Source organism: Equus asinus, chromosome 3, assembly GCF_041296235.1.
Source record: "Equus asinus isolate D_3611 breed Donkey chromosome 3, EquAss-T2T_v2, whole genome shotgun sequence".
NCBI lineage: Eukaryota > Metazoa > Chordata > Mammalia > Perissodactyla > Equidae > Equus > Equus asinus.
The window spans coordinates 45,475,078-45,490,467 of record NC_091792.1 but is presented as its reverse complement, the minus strand read 5'-3'; the positions used below and the strand labels follow the sequence as shown (position 1 = coordinate 45,490,467).

At 38.7% G+C, this 15,390-nt stretch overlaps 1 long non-coding RNA gene across 3 annotated transcripts; it reads left to right on the top strand.

The window, feature by feature from the left end:
- Positions 1-458: 458 nt before the first annotated feature.
- LOC139044796 (uncharacterized) lies at positions 459-14,965 on the top strand. Of its 3 annotated transcripts, none has more exons than XR_011502002.1 (3): positions 459-720; positions 9,690-9,862; positions 11,224-14,965. It is a non-coding gene; the product is annotated as an uncharacterized lncRNA (long non-coding RNA). The 3 variants fall into 3 exon arrangements; XR_011502001.1 differs by having other exon boundaries at positions 479-720; positions 889-9,862; XR_011502003.1 differs by having other exon boundaries at positions 488-737.
- Positions 14,966-15,390: the final 425 nt, after the last annotated feature.

The following is a 15,390-nucleotide window of genomic DNA, read 5'->3' as shown; positions in this document are numbered from 1 at the left end:
TTCAGATGTTAAATAGTTTTTGAACTCTTCATCATTTGGCAAATTATCTCAGTTTTTAAAAATAATTGTCATTGTTAGCAAATTTATTTGACAATATCTTCATTAGCAAACGGATAGGCATTTTCAATCAGAGTCCTAGGTTGAATGTGGGGAAAAATCTGTGCAGGGTCCTCTCCCCGGCTTGTCTCCACTGTGGCCCAGTGGCTGTAACTCACGTCTACATGGCTCTATGCCAACAGAAATGCCTATGGAAAGGAAAGCCTGTTCTGAACTGAAGGCTGCTGCCTTTGTGAAAGATGAGAAGACAAAGCCTAATACAGTGAAACTTCTTTAGAACATTTTCCAGGGAACTGAACATTTTGAATGTTCTACGTGGGAAAACATGCGCTGGGAGAGCAGCACAATGACGCATTTCACTGTACTTCCACTTGCCAAGCATTCCAGGGCACTCTGCATACGAGGCTAACAAACCGCTTAAACAGGAGATGGTCACAGGCTCGGGAAAGCTTTCCTCCCGCCCTCTTTGTGGTCACACAAAACAGTCAATTACTTCCGTCTGAAACAGAGGCCAGGTCTGTTCTCAAAAACCACGCTCTGGAGGAGGTATAGGAATATCCAGTGGTTACTTGAGCTAGTTCAGGTGGCTTAGAGAAGGGCAAAATGGTTCCTTTACAGACTAGAAAAATCACTTTAACAAAGAACAAACGTCTCCGGGGGAAGGTAAGCACACCAACACAGTAAGTATCATCTTCGCTGAATGTTGAGTTGGAGCCATTTTAGTTTGCCTGTCTGTGCTTTTCTCTATTAAGTGTTATTTTGTTATGCACTAGCGTATCATGGTTCTCACATTTGAAAGCCTCTTTTCTTATACCTTTTAATTTATTTCAGATCATACAGAACCTCAGAAAATTGAGGACAAAATCACAGAACACCAGATACCAAGGCAGGTCGTACTGTGCTTTGAGCAACCTTTCTATAAACTTCTCGCTTTCCAGCCTAGTTATTTTCTCACAGAGCTTGTTTAGCGGAGTGTAGGAAATTCTACTTACTGGGTTTTTTGGTTATCTAGGAGCATCTCGGTATTTTTCAGATTACTAAGAATCTGTTGTAAAGTGACTTCATGACACAACAGATAAAGAGATCAAGATAAATTGCTGATGGAGACTGTGTTTTCTAAGAAGGAGTGATAAGCATTAGCAGATAAAAAACGTAATCAATCAAGAATGGAACAAGGCAGGAATAGGGAGAATGTTTTTCCATTTAAAATCTAGTGTAAATTTTGTCCTTAACAAAGTCAGAGAAAATATAAAGAATCAGAGGGAATTGTTAAAATACAGAATAAAGGAAGAAAAACTTTGCTTAAATAGATGAGTGAAGGGTTTCAGACATAAATAAATGTATGTTTGTATGTTGATATGTACGTACGTGTGTTTTGGGTTTTTCCTTTCCTGTTAGGATTAAGTAACTGTTTAAATAAATTTATTTAGGAGTTGATTATTTAGTTTGTCAATAATGAAAATCTACTTTTTATAGCTCTTTAAAAAATAACTTAAAAAAATGTACAAAAATAGATCTGTTTCAGAAAATCAGGAATAATATTTTTCACTTTTCTAAATTCTAGGTTCCAGAATACTAGTGGTCTAAGAGAACTGATAAGAGTCATGGTCACTAAAAGTGGAATGGTCCAAAAAGCCTCAGAAAGTACAGGATTGAAAGAATGAGACAACCAAATATTAACTTCTGGATAACTTCCAACTCTCTATCCACCAACCCACCCCCCCAATGCCCACCTCACCCCACCCCATCTCTTTAGGGATAAGTCAGTCTCCTAGCATTTGACTAATGGTACAAGAGTCAGTTTTTTGTTTTTGTTTTTGTTTTTTTTAACTTTTTATTAAGATTATGATAGTTTACAACCTTGTGAAATTTCAGTCATACATTATTGTTAGTCATGTTGTAGGTGCACCACTTCACCCTTTGTGCCCTCCCCCTACCCCCCCTTTCCCCTGGTAACCACCAATCAATTCTCTTTGTCTCTATGTTTAACTTCCACCTATGAGTGGAGTCATACAGAGTTCCTCTTTCTCTGTCTGGCATATTTCACTTAACATAATACCTTCAAGGTCTATCCACGTTGTTGTGAATGGGACGATTTTGTCTCTGTTTATGGCTGAGTAGTATTCCATTGTATATATATATACCATATCTTCTTTTTCCAATCATCAGTTGATGGGCGTTTAGGTTGCTTCCACATCTTGGCTATTGTAAATATCCACGTCTAAGCATATTGTAAATAATGCTGCAATGAACATAGGGGTGCATGGGACTTTTGGAATTGCTGATTTCAAGTTCTTTGGATAGATACCCAGTAGTGGCATGGCTGGGTCATAAGGTATTTCTATTTTTAATTTTTTGGGAAATCTCCATACTGTTTTCCATAGTAGCTGCACCAGTTTGCATTCCCACTAACAGTATATGAGGGTTCCTTTTTCTCCACAACCTCTCCAACATTTGTCACTTTTTGTTTTGGTTATTTTTGCCATACAAGAGTCAGTTTTGATGTTTAAGAGGCTGAAGGAGCTCCACAAACAATTGAAACTTCCCTAATCATATCACTTCTCTTAAAATACCCCCAGCCACACTCTCCCTGAGGATTTCCCATTAGCTGCCTGTGACAGACAGTCTCTAAATGGCCCCCAATGATCCCTACCTCCTGGCATTCATGCTCTTGTGTAATGCTGTAGCCTTCATTGTGCACTGGATTTAGTGACTCATTTCTAGCAAATAGAATGTGGCAGAGTTGCAGGGATGTCACTTACAAGATTAGCTTACAAAATGGCTGTGGCTTCTGTCTGGGGTGCTCTCTCTCTCTCTTACTCTGTCTGAGGGAAGCCAGCTGCCATGTTGTGAGCTGTCCTCTGGAGAGGCACACAACACAGCCCAACAACCTGCCAACCAATGAGTGAGCTTGGAGTCAGATCCTCCCCCACTGAGTCTTCACATAAGACCTCAGCCCCATGACATCTGAACTCAATCTCTTGAGCCAGAGGCACCAAGCTAAGCAGCACCCAGATTCATGACAGAAACCATGAGATACTAAGTATTTGTTGTTTTAAGCCACTAAGTTTTGAGGTAATTTGTTATGCAGCCATAGGTAACTAATACACTTTTTTGTCCAGTTCCAGTTTCCATCTTTTTTAGTCCACCTTCTCATTTGCCAATTCCTGCCTTTTCTCTCCCATTGTCATTCCCCACCCCACGTCCTTTTACTTCTTTTGTGGGACAGTTTAAAACTATCTCTGCTTCACAGGTTCCTTTAGGCCAATGCCCTCAGGGCTTCTCCTTCTTCACCTTAAATGGCCTAAAAATAATAAAGCAGGTTTTCAACCTAAGAGAAACTCTAGTACTAGCTACCATAAGAACAATTTTTCCAGTTTTATATTAAGAAACTGTGAGTCATCCAAAATAAATAATGTATCTATGATTTCATCAACTTAAAAACACTCTAGCTTTGGCATGTTTCATAAAGTTGAGATTAAAACTCCTGATGATTAAATAATCAATTCCCTGATTACTTAAACTTCCTATAGTAATAACATAAATTATTTTCAAATCTTTTAGTTATTTTTGGTAACATTTGATTTGGATTATTGCTATACGTTAATGTGAGACATCCATACCTGAAATCCTCAAGTTTTTCAGCCTTCTTCTGGGCTCAGTTGTTACTTCAATACCCCCAATGAAATGCCTTGTGCCACCTATTACCATCAGCTTGTAGAAATTGCTCTCTTCCAAGATTTTGGAGGATACCCTGAAGACCTACATTCTCATTTGTCATCTTTCTCTTTGGAATTTCTCCACTATCTTCAGCTTCCCCCAAATGCCAATCACACAAGACTGCTGGATTTCCATTGCTTACTGCAAAGCACAAGATAACAAAGAACTTATAAAATTGAAATTAGACATTTGCTGAAACCAGACTTCTCTTCCAGTTTCTTGGATAACCACAGCATACGCAGGTCATCAGATTGTCCTCCTCAGGGCCCTGTGTGCCCCTCCCTCACCGGCCTCCCATACTGCTAAACCCTTCTCTTGAATCTTGCTATTTTTCCTCTAGTCCAAGAGCCCCCTGGATCCATTCCCTACCACAACCTTAATAAGGGCATTTTAACTAGGTTTTGTTTAAACTTCTCACATCTAGGTTGTGTGATAGTGGGGACTGAGGGGAAGGGAGTCTTAACTTCCACCACCAAGGACGTCCCAGACTCATTTGTGTGTTCTTTTCTAGATATTGTCGTCCTCCTCAGCTCAAATTGTTCCTAGCCACTTAAAATAACATTTTGTGTGTGTGTGTGTGTGTGTGTGTGAGGAAGACTGGCCCTGAGGTAACATCTGTTGCCAATCTTCCTCTTTTTGCTTAAGGAAAATTTTTGCTGAACGAACATCTGTGCCAATCTTCCTCTATTTCATATGGGATGCCGCCACAGTGTGGCTTGATGAAGGATGTTAAGTCTGTGCCGGGGATCCGAACCTGCGAACCTTGGGCTGCCGAAATGGAGTGTGCAAACTTAACCACTACACCACCGGGCCATCATATTAGGGTTTAGATATAAAGATTAAGTTTAAAAATCCTAATAAAATATTCAAGAAGACAAATCATTTTCCCATTGAAATCCTCCTGAATTTACTAACAAAATTTTTTAAAGAAGTGGAGTTTTTTCCTTAAGACTAGACTGAACACCTATTCTATAAAGCAGTGTATAGTCCACTTCAAGTAAAAGGTAACAGCTCTTTTTATGATTATTTGTAATTATAAGACCCTCTTTGAGGATCAATTTCTATATATTTGAATGCTTATTCTATGGCATGGCAAATGATTGGCAAATATTAAGAAGCTATGTCTTCTTTTCCAGTACCAAAGGTCTGACACTGAATCAAATCCTGGATCGTAGAACTGCTGTAAATTATGCTTCGTCTCAGGAAACTAGATGAAAATAAGTTCTGAGCTTCCTTGGTTCTAAGAAGGAACTTTAGAAGAATTTATGGAAGAATACATATCATTCTAGATGACACTTAATTGCTTTTTCCCCCAATAAGTGTAAATATTTATATTCCATTATGAAAATACATTTCCTCAGAAAGGTAAGGAAGACTGGCTCCCGGCTGTGCGCTGGGGAAAACTTCCATCTCTGCTTCCCCTCCTGGTAGCTACCTGCCTCTAGTGTTTTCAAAGGCAGCTGGGAGTTTCTAGGGAAAATAACTTGAAGCATGTCTGGTGAACTGGATGAAGGATAGGAAAAAGGGAGTTGGGTGGAGGAAGGGTGCTGATGGAAGAAATTTTCCACAGGTAGATTTTTCCAGGCAAGAGAAAGAACTCAGCAGGAGCAAAGATTAAGGATAGCAGTGCATTGGATTCAACTAAAGACCTGAGGGTTGGAGCAGAGGAGTTTCCAGATCACAAGTACCTGCCCTGACCCCACCGGTCAGGAGTATGCTGGTGAAATAATGGGAAGAGCTGTCATCCAAAGTTGGGATGCCCTATGGGGCCTAAGAAAATCTATTGGTGGCTCCCTAAGAGATCATCTCCTAGGTGAAGGGACTTGTTTCCCTTCCCACTGCGTCAAGGAGTCTGAGTCAGAATGGCGCTACAGAGGATGGAATGGTAGTCCATAGCCCAGTGACAGTTGAGTCAGCTGGGGAACAGAGATTAGCAGCATTTCCATTTTGCTGGTGGCCAGCGTGGATAGGCACTCCACCAGCTTAAGCAAAATATGTTTGAGTAACTGCTGAATTCGAACTTGAAGAGCAACAGCCAAAAAGAGAGCAGAGAAGAAAGTACAGGCATTTGGAGACCTCCAGAGATTCATGCTGTTGGAGGGGGAAAGGGAGAAATTTGGAAGTGGATTGATTTTCTGTGATTACAAAGGTGGGAAGGGCATTAAGCTCGGAAGATTTAGGATTGAATGTCACTGTCACCCCACTTGCATTCACAAGCTGGTAGATTATAATAACACGCAGAAAGAATAGTTTCTACCTATGATCACTTTTTCATACGGGAGAATTTCACTCATATTAAAGGTACCATTTTGACAAATATGATTGTTGAAGATCAGACTTAGATTTCAATTATAACAACTCAGAAATAATTAGCTAAGTTTGAGAATCCACATTCTCTGTCATGGGTGTACAATAAGACAAAACTTTGACACAAACTCTCTGGAACACACTGACTTCGTCGATAAATCGGGGCTAATAATTCTGTGTCACAGTAGTATTGTGCAGATAATGAGAAAACTTTGGGGAAAGTGTCTAGCACATTGTCGGGCACATAGTATCCAATTCTTTGCATTCATTGCTCAATGAAGAAGGTTTCACCAGAAAATTAAACTGGTGGCAAAGAAAGACAACATACAACATTAGAGCAAAATCTACAGCGCCATGCATGAGGAAAAGAGAGGACAGATTCTTCCACAAGGTGGGGTAGGGAGAAAAGCACCCTGAACTGAAGACCATGAGGGAGGGTTTTCATCCTGGCTCTGCTCCCAGCTCCCCTGTGTCTCTGGTTAGCTACTTAGCTAATCTCTCCCAGTATCAGATTGCTCCAGGGAAAAATGAGGGGCTCAGTCTCAGTAAGAGCTAAGGTCCCTTTTAACAATAACAATTCACACATTTGTAAGATATGATCATTTGTGTCGCTAAAACACTTGCTTTAATTATTTATTGTTTCTTAATGTATAGGATAGCAGTTAGGGGATAGCAATTATTATGTTTTGTGGTTTTAATTTTTTAAACTGTGGTTTTACAGAAAAAGCATAAGTGTGCTATAATCCCCAATTAAATCAACTACAACTGTGGGAAATTGGTTTGACTGGATGCACAGGGAAAAAGCACTCTCTATTCCTGATCCCAACTTACCTGAATTCTAGCTAAATGAGCAGGAGGGAGACTACAGACCCTCTTGGGAGCTGTCCTTGCAAACCCAAATATAAAAAGTAAGATTATGATAGTCATACTTTAGATTTGTATTCCTCTGTGTATTTTCTAACGGAAGAATGCGGAGTGGCCAGGATGAAGGCGAAGGGTGCAGAGACTAACATACAGCGAACATTGACTGAGTACATACTATGTGTCAGGTAGCATGACAAGCATTTTACATATGTTACCCGCTTTGTCTTTAGGTAAGGACAATAATTCTCATTGTACAGAAAACCAACTTGCCAATGTTACACAGAAGAGTCGTTGGGATTCAAAGCCAAGTCTGTGACTCCATTCCATGCGTTTTCTAGATTGTCGCCTGAAAACAGGAATGTAGGGAAAAGACATAAAAGTATTTGGTGCTTAAAGGTTTAAGGAAAGAGCTACTGGTACAGGGGTGGAAAAACTCCCCAGTTTGCAAAGTGTGCTTGGTAATGGGATGTTTGAACATTATTATGTAATTTTAACAAATTCTGACCTATATTTACCTGGAGATACATACTCCCGTATTATAAGAGTTTCTGGTTTGTATCATTTTTGCCTCATCAGAGGAGGCTGCTATTGAGTCACAAACAATAGGGATTTTTCTCTAATAGAAATTCATCTGGTGGCCAGAGGAGAACATCTTTAATCCCCTATAATGAGTTCAATAGCCGTCACAACATTTTATGACAATTTGGGCTTAATTTTAATTGCTCTATCAGTCTGTTGTGTAGCATAGACAAATGCATACCTTGTTAGTACAATCACTTTGTCTATTGGCCTTGGTTTTTTTCTTTCTTTTTTTTTTTCTCTGTTTTGTTTTGTGGTACTGCTATCACTAGTCACCCAAGCTGGAGAAATGGGGCCATCCCCACTCCTTACAACCTCTACTCAACACATTTCCCAAATGTGTCTCTTCTCCATTCCCATCACCTCTGCTTAGTTCATGCCTGCATCTTCACTTCCTGGACCACTTCAACAGCTGCCTGCTGGAGCCCCCTGTCTCTGGACTTTTCTCCTCAAGCCTCTTTTCCACGTAGCCAAGCATCTTCTACTTAACCCAAGACTGACCAGTCTCTGCCTGTTTAAAACCCTCCAGGGGTCCTCATTGCCCAAAAAATGAAGTCCAAGCTCCTAGGGTGGCTTGCAGAGCCTCCCCAGCCTCATCTCACATCTCACTCTCTTAGCCATGACCTCCTGCAATGCTGAACTTCTTGTATTTTTGCTATGCACAGTTCTGTTGGCTGTTTCTCCCTCTGAGCCTTTTGCTCAAGCTGTCTCATTTGTCCAAAATGCCCTCTCTGCCCTCTCCATCCTTCAGCACCCCATTCCTTGCCTAGATTCTCGTTATTCTTTGAAACACGGTCCAGATGTCACTTCCTCCAGGAAACCCTGCCTCACTACGTTGTGAGCCCTCACCCTCTGTCCCAGACCATGGCAGGTGATCCTCCTCTCTGTCCCCATGTCTCTGGAAACAAATTAGGTATTTACTAAGTGTATTACTGTAACCATCATTGCCCTTACTACATTTTTATTGTCATTTTCTGTTGATGTGTCTGTTGTCCTTCTTTAGAATGTCAGCTCATTCTTTTAAAAGTAGGATAAAAAAAGGTCAATGGCCTGTTAGTAAAACACACAAGAGATATGACCAGAAGGGTCAGAGAAAATAAGGCAAATGGCCCTTAAATGTACGAGAAGATGTTCAGTCCTGCTAATAAGAGAAATGTAAATTACTATGCTATCGTTTTTCGTACCCCTCATAAATCCAGAAGTTTGGCAACATGCTCTGTGGGTGAGGCTGTGTGGAAATAGGCATTATCAGACATGGCTGGTTGGAATACAAAATGGTACAACCATTATGGGGGAAAATTTGGCAATATCAAGCAAATTTATATATGCTTTTATCCTTTGGTCTGGGAATTGCCCTTCTAAGAATCTATCCCAAAAATATGCTGCAAAATACATGAGAGGATGTGTGAAGAAAGCTCTACCTTGTAGCATTTTTTATAAAAGCAAAATATTGGAACAGCCCATATAACCATTAGTAGGACTGGTTGAATAATTTATGGTAAATCCATACATTAGTCTGTACAATAGGCTATATTGAAGCTGTATAAAAAAAGAGAAATATCTTTATACAATGCCATAGAACGATTACCAGATGTGTTAAGTGAAAATAGTGGGGTAGAAAAACATGTGTTCAGTTTGCTACTGTTTTTCTGAGAAAGAGGAGAATATGATTATAAATATATGTTTACTTATAGTTGTAACAAGTTTTTCTGTAATAAAAAGGAAGTAACAAGATGGAGATGACAAGGATAAAAGCTAGACTTCTCTAAATATCCCTTATTTTAAGGATTTTATTTTGGAACTATGTAACTATTTTATTTAATTATAAAATAATTTTAAAAATCTCTAAAAAAATGAAACAAAACAAAACAGATGAAATCAGTATTGAGTTTGGTGGAATAATCTTCCAGAGAAGAAGTAACTCTGATTTTTCTCCTCTATTTTCCCTCCCCTCCAGTTTTTGCCATCAGACTTGCTGACCCTGAGCCCACAACAGATTGTAAAGTTTATAACAGTCTCTAAAGCAAAGCAGAAGCTTTCATTTCCCATGATGGATTAATGGGAGGTCCTGGGCCAAAAGCCAAGATCTCCTTTATTTTCTGCTTATTTTACTAAAGAATTACTTTTCCTCATTCAGGTTCCTCCTTCCTTTCTCTTCTCAGCATCATGAAAACCACAAGTGACATACCCAATGGGCATATTGTCATCTTCCACTAGGAGGTTTCAAACTGGGATGACTTGGGAAATGGTGGTTCCAAGGACACAAATAGGGAATTTTCAGAGAAAAGATTTCAGCGAGGGATGGAGAACACTTGACTATACTAACGAGAACCAGGTAATCTCAGAAAGAGTAGAAAAGCTTCTCAGACTGCAGGGGCCAACATAGAGGTAAAGAAGAGTGCAGTGCAGGTCAGGGTCAAAGAAAATGACCCTAAAGACTGACTGTAGTTGGACACCCCGGGGAGAAATAATCCATTTCTGGTTAGAAGGGTTGAGCAGTTAAAATGAGAAGTGTTTCTGTACAATACATTTGTGCATATGCATCTATCCGGCCTGGCTGTCGCAGGTCGGGTTCTCTGGAAGTTGCGGGCAAGATGGTTATTTGGGATCTACACCTGTGAACAGAAAGTGGCAGAAGCAGGATTGGGCGGAGGAAGAAGCTGAACTGTGATGAGGGCTCGACAAAGCAGTCCACCAGCTGAGAAATTGTCCTGTAGCAGGCAGAAATGACTGGCCATTACACCCTCACCACGCTTAGTCATCTGACACAGGCTGCCCCAGAAAGCCTTGACCTCAGGCAGGAGACGCAGCTCTCTGCAGCTAAAGCAGACCCTGAAGGAGCCGGCAGCCGGGCGCTGCCTCCTGACAAAATTTCCCGCAGCTGAGATACAAGCCCTTCCTTGAAGGGGGACCTGGGTGGCAGGTTTCTCTGCCTACCATACTAGCAAAACTCTCCATGGTTAATAGAGAGTGTTTTTATTTTAATCTCTCTCAACCAACAAAAGCTATTACGTTTTCAATAAAGAACCCCATATATTTAGTGTTGAATTCGAAATTACTCTTAGAGTTTATATTCCATGGATTATCAGGTCGTCGATACTGTATTTCTGAGCAGGCTGGAATTAGCTATTTATTCATTTATTCATCCCACAAACATTTATTAAATATCTATTGCATGACAGTCTCTGGGAATTGAAATATGAATAAAGATGCTTTTCCCGTGGACTCCTGGGAGTTAGATTCTAGTGGGGAGGCAGACAAAATAGACAAACAAAGCAATGTGGTAAGAGTTAAAAAAAATACAGGCATAAACAAGATACTATAGAAGTTAAAGGGGCGTGAAGGAGAAAATACTTAGCTGTGTCTCCAGGCATCCTCCTGGAAGAGGAGATGTGGGCTCTGTCTCTGACTAAACAAGAAACATTTGCACGGGAACATTATAGGAAGAGCAAATTATGTGAGTAAGGTCTCAGAAGAATGAAAGAGCATTGCACATCATGGGAACTATGAATAGATTGATTGATAGGACCGACGCATAGATTGCAAGTGGTTATATTTGGGGCTGGGGAAAAAAATATATACATATATATATTTATCTTATTCATTTGTTAATTGTACTTTATCTAGCCAATGTTTCTCAAATGCAATTAGCAATTCTTTTCTTTTTTGTTTGTTTTTTCAAACACCCCTCTGCAGAACATTCTTTGGGAAATGTTGAAAGACAGTGTTGATGGAGCCAGCCAGGTCATCTGTTACATAAGCTTGTTTCAGACCCAGTACCTGAACAGGTCTGTTCTGTCTTCCTATTGACACATAAGGGAGAGGTATTATTGGATGCACTTCCTGGGAAGGCTACAGCTGTATCTGTCCATCCTTGGAGACTAGAATACGGAACTCTGTTAGAAGGAAGGAACACTCCATCTCCCTGTCATAAAGCGTCCTTAGCAACCATCTACCTAGTTCAGGTCACAGACAGGGAAAGTAGAGACTGTACAGTCTTTGACTCTTTCTGGTGCAGACAAACTGGTTTGAGGAAGCCGAAGAAGATAGTCCAGTGACACAGTTGAGACCTTAGCCATGGCATCTGTATCTTATCGAGAGCCAATATCTACCACAGTGGGAAAACGGATGATTGTTACAGGTAAAGAGTTTTTGTGTATGTTTTCACAAGGAGATCTAAACTGTCTTTATCCCTCACTTGTATGATGCTCACATATGATACAGAATGGGTATGAAAATGAAATAGTCACATGTGTTTATCTTATACAACACTGCTACTCTAATCATGCACACTCAGTCTGGGCATCAACACCATGCTGCCATAAATTGGCATCACAGTTCTCACTGTATCTGAGCTAACTTTCACAAAGGGACATTTTTATGTCATAAAGTTTCTGTTTGTTTAAGAACTACTCTGAAGTTAATAAAAAGTATACTTTTGATCAAATTTTAATTATTAGTGATTTAAGCTTCTTGTATTTTTATAAACTTGCTGGATTAGGTTGATAAAAATTTGAGCAAGATGTACATTAAAACTAGTGCGACTGTTAGCTTGCATTTTGTTCCTTCAACTTGCTTTAAATGATTTGGGTGGTATATGTGTGTGGAATTACAATAAAATGTAATTAAATAGAATATGACTAATTGAGTAAGTCTATAAGAAATAAACTAAACTTCATCTTATTTCCTTTATATTTTTAAATCATGAGCATATTTTATAAGCTATATGCCCTTGCTTACCTGTAAATTTTCACTTAAGTCCTGAGAAACCTGGCTTAGACTATCTGCCATTCATTTATTTGTTTAATTCCAGTGTATACATATACAAGTATCAGAATTGTTAACCTGTACTCCATGGAAAAAACTTTATCAATGAGAGTACGGTGCTTCCTTGCAATTCCTTTTGCGTCTAGACTTACAGACTCTACTCATTTCCAAAGTTACTTAGGTCAGCACCTTTTCCTCCCACCCGTCTAAGTTCCTTTTTGGAATCCCCCAGCCTGCTAAATGATTTTTTGAAATGTTGCAGACATCAAGCTTTGCTCTTTGTGCTGTAAAGTCTATAAGTTTTGACAAATTCATAAGTCCATGTATCCACTATTATAGTATCATATGGAATAGTTCCGCCACTCCAAAAATCCGCCGTGCTCCAGCTGTTCATTCCTCCTTCTGTCTCCCCAAGCTCATAGCAACCACTGATCTTTTCACTGTCTCTATAGTTTTGCCTTTTCCTGAATGTCATAGAGCTGGAATCATACAGCATGTAGCCTTTTCAGATTGGCTTTTTTCAATTGCCAATATGCATGAAGTTTCCTCCGTGTCTTTTCACAGCTTGATAGCTCATATTTTTCCATCACTGAATAATTTTCCATTGTATGGGTGTACCATAATTTATCTGGTCACTTGTTGAAGGACATCTTGGTTACTTGCAATTTTTGCAGTTCTGATAAAAGCTTCTATAAATATTTGTATGCTGGCTTTTACATGAATATGTTTTCAAATCAATTTGGTAAATACTTAGGAAAGTGACTGTTTGATCATATGGTAAGACTATGTTCAATTTTGTAAGAAACCACCAAACTGTCTTTGAAACAGTTGTACCATTTGGTATTTCCACCAGCAATGAGTGAAAGTTCCTGTTGCTTTGCACCCTTGTTAGCATTTGGCATTCTCTGTTTTATTACTTTTAGCTATTCTAACAGGTATGTTGTTACATCTCATTGTTTTTTTAAATTCACAATTCCCTAATCACCAATGTTCATATACTTATTTGTCATCTGTATATCTTCTTTGATGAGATGTCTGTTCATAATGTTTGCCTGTTTCGTAATTGGGTTTTTTGTTTTCTTACTGTTGAGTTTTAAGGTTTCTATGTATATTTTGGATACAAGTCTTTTATCAGATAAGTATTTTGCAAATATTTTATCCTAGTCTGTACTTGTCTTTTCATTCTAATGTAATCTTTCATAGAGCAGAAGTTTTTAGTTTTAATAAAAGTGCAAGTAATCCATTTTTTCTTTCATGGATTGTGTTTTTGTTGTATCTAGAAATTCATCGCCAAATCTAGGGTCACCTAGATTTTTCTCCTATATTTTCTTCTAGAAGTTTTACACTGTTGTGTTTTCATTTAGATCTATGATCATTTTGAGGTGATTTTTGCGTCAAACTTTTTATTTCTATCATCCAATAAATTTTCTCTCTGCCTAAAGCCAGTTTGGGTTGGGTTTTCTGTCACTTGCAACTGTGATTCTTCATTGATGCTTAAAATTTCTTCTACTTTATGTCAGTGTATATATATCCATATAATTCAAATTCTTGTCACCTTTGATAGACTTATGGTCTTTTATTATATTGATACGTAATAATTAACTTCACGTTCTCCCATACTTTAATTTCCAAATTTTTGCTGTTATAATGAAGATACATGAATAATTTTGCATAAATTATTTGTCCCTTTCTGTTATTTTCTTGAGATATATTTACAAAGAGTGGAATCAGCAGGTGAAAGATACAGATTGTTCAAGCCACGAACTTTGGAGAATTGCGTGAAATACTATGAACAATGTATTTGTTTTAAAGCTTGCAAATACTTTTTAAGACCACTTTTATTTATCTTTAATAATTGGAGAGGTATAAGGGCCAGCCCAGTGGCCTAATGGTTAAGTGTGGTACATCTTGCACCTGGTGATCCAGGTTCAGTTTCCAGGCATGGACCTACACCACTCATTGGTGACCAAGCTGTAGCAGCAACCCACATAGAAAATAGAGGAAGATTGGCACAGATGTTAGCTTAGGGTGAAGCTTCTTCAGCAAAAAAAAAAAAAAGAAAAAATGGAAAGGTATATATCAATCTTGTTTTTTTTTTTTTTGAGGAAGATTAGTCCTGAGCTAACATCCGTGCCCATCTTCCTCTACTTTATATGTGGGACACCTGCCACAGCATGGCCTAACAAACAATGTATAGGTCTGCACCCAGGATCTGAACTGGCAAACCCAGGGCCACCAAAGCAGAACATGCAAACTTAACTGCTGCGCCACTGGGTCAGCCCCTATATAAATCTTTTTTTGAACGTAACTTTTAAAAATTTTAATATGAATGTTTTTAACTATATACCAATAAACTCCCACTTACTTGTCACTCATATTCAACAATCATCAAAATTTTCCACATTTGATTCATGTATCTTTTTTCTTTTTCTTTTGCTGAAATATTTTAAAGTGAATCGCGGATACTGTACTATCTCATCCCTGTATATTTCATTGTACATCTCTAAAAAATATGAACATTTTCTTATATAACCACATTACCATTATCACACCTAATAAAATTAACAATTATCCTTTGGCACCATGTAATAACTAGTCCATAATAAAATTTCCCTGATTGTCTCTAAAATGTATTTTTACGGTTGATTATGAGAATAAAGACCAAAATGAGGTCCACACATTGCATTTGGTTGTATTGATTCTTATAGTATCTTTTAAACTGGTGCAACCTTCCTTCTTTTTTTCTTGCCATTTACTTGTTGCAGAAATTGGGTCAGCTATCCAGCAGAAAGGTCCAATGTTTTGGGTTTGTCTCTTGCTTCCTTGTCACGTCATTTAACTTGTTCCTCTATCCTGTGTATTTTCTGTAAATTGAATTTGACTCTAGAAGCTTGATTACAGTCAGATTCAACTCTTTAGGAAAGCTCGTCTCTTGGATGCAGCTGTGCACACACAACACTCAAACTTTTAAGCAGTTCAAACAACAATTTCAATTCCAATAAAGCCCGTTACTTAGTACCTTTCTAACTTATTGGGACTCAGACCTCTTTCCTCTATACTTGCAAGTGTTTTTAATGGAAAGCTCATGTTCTCATA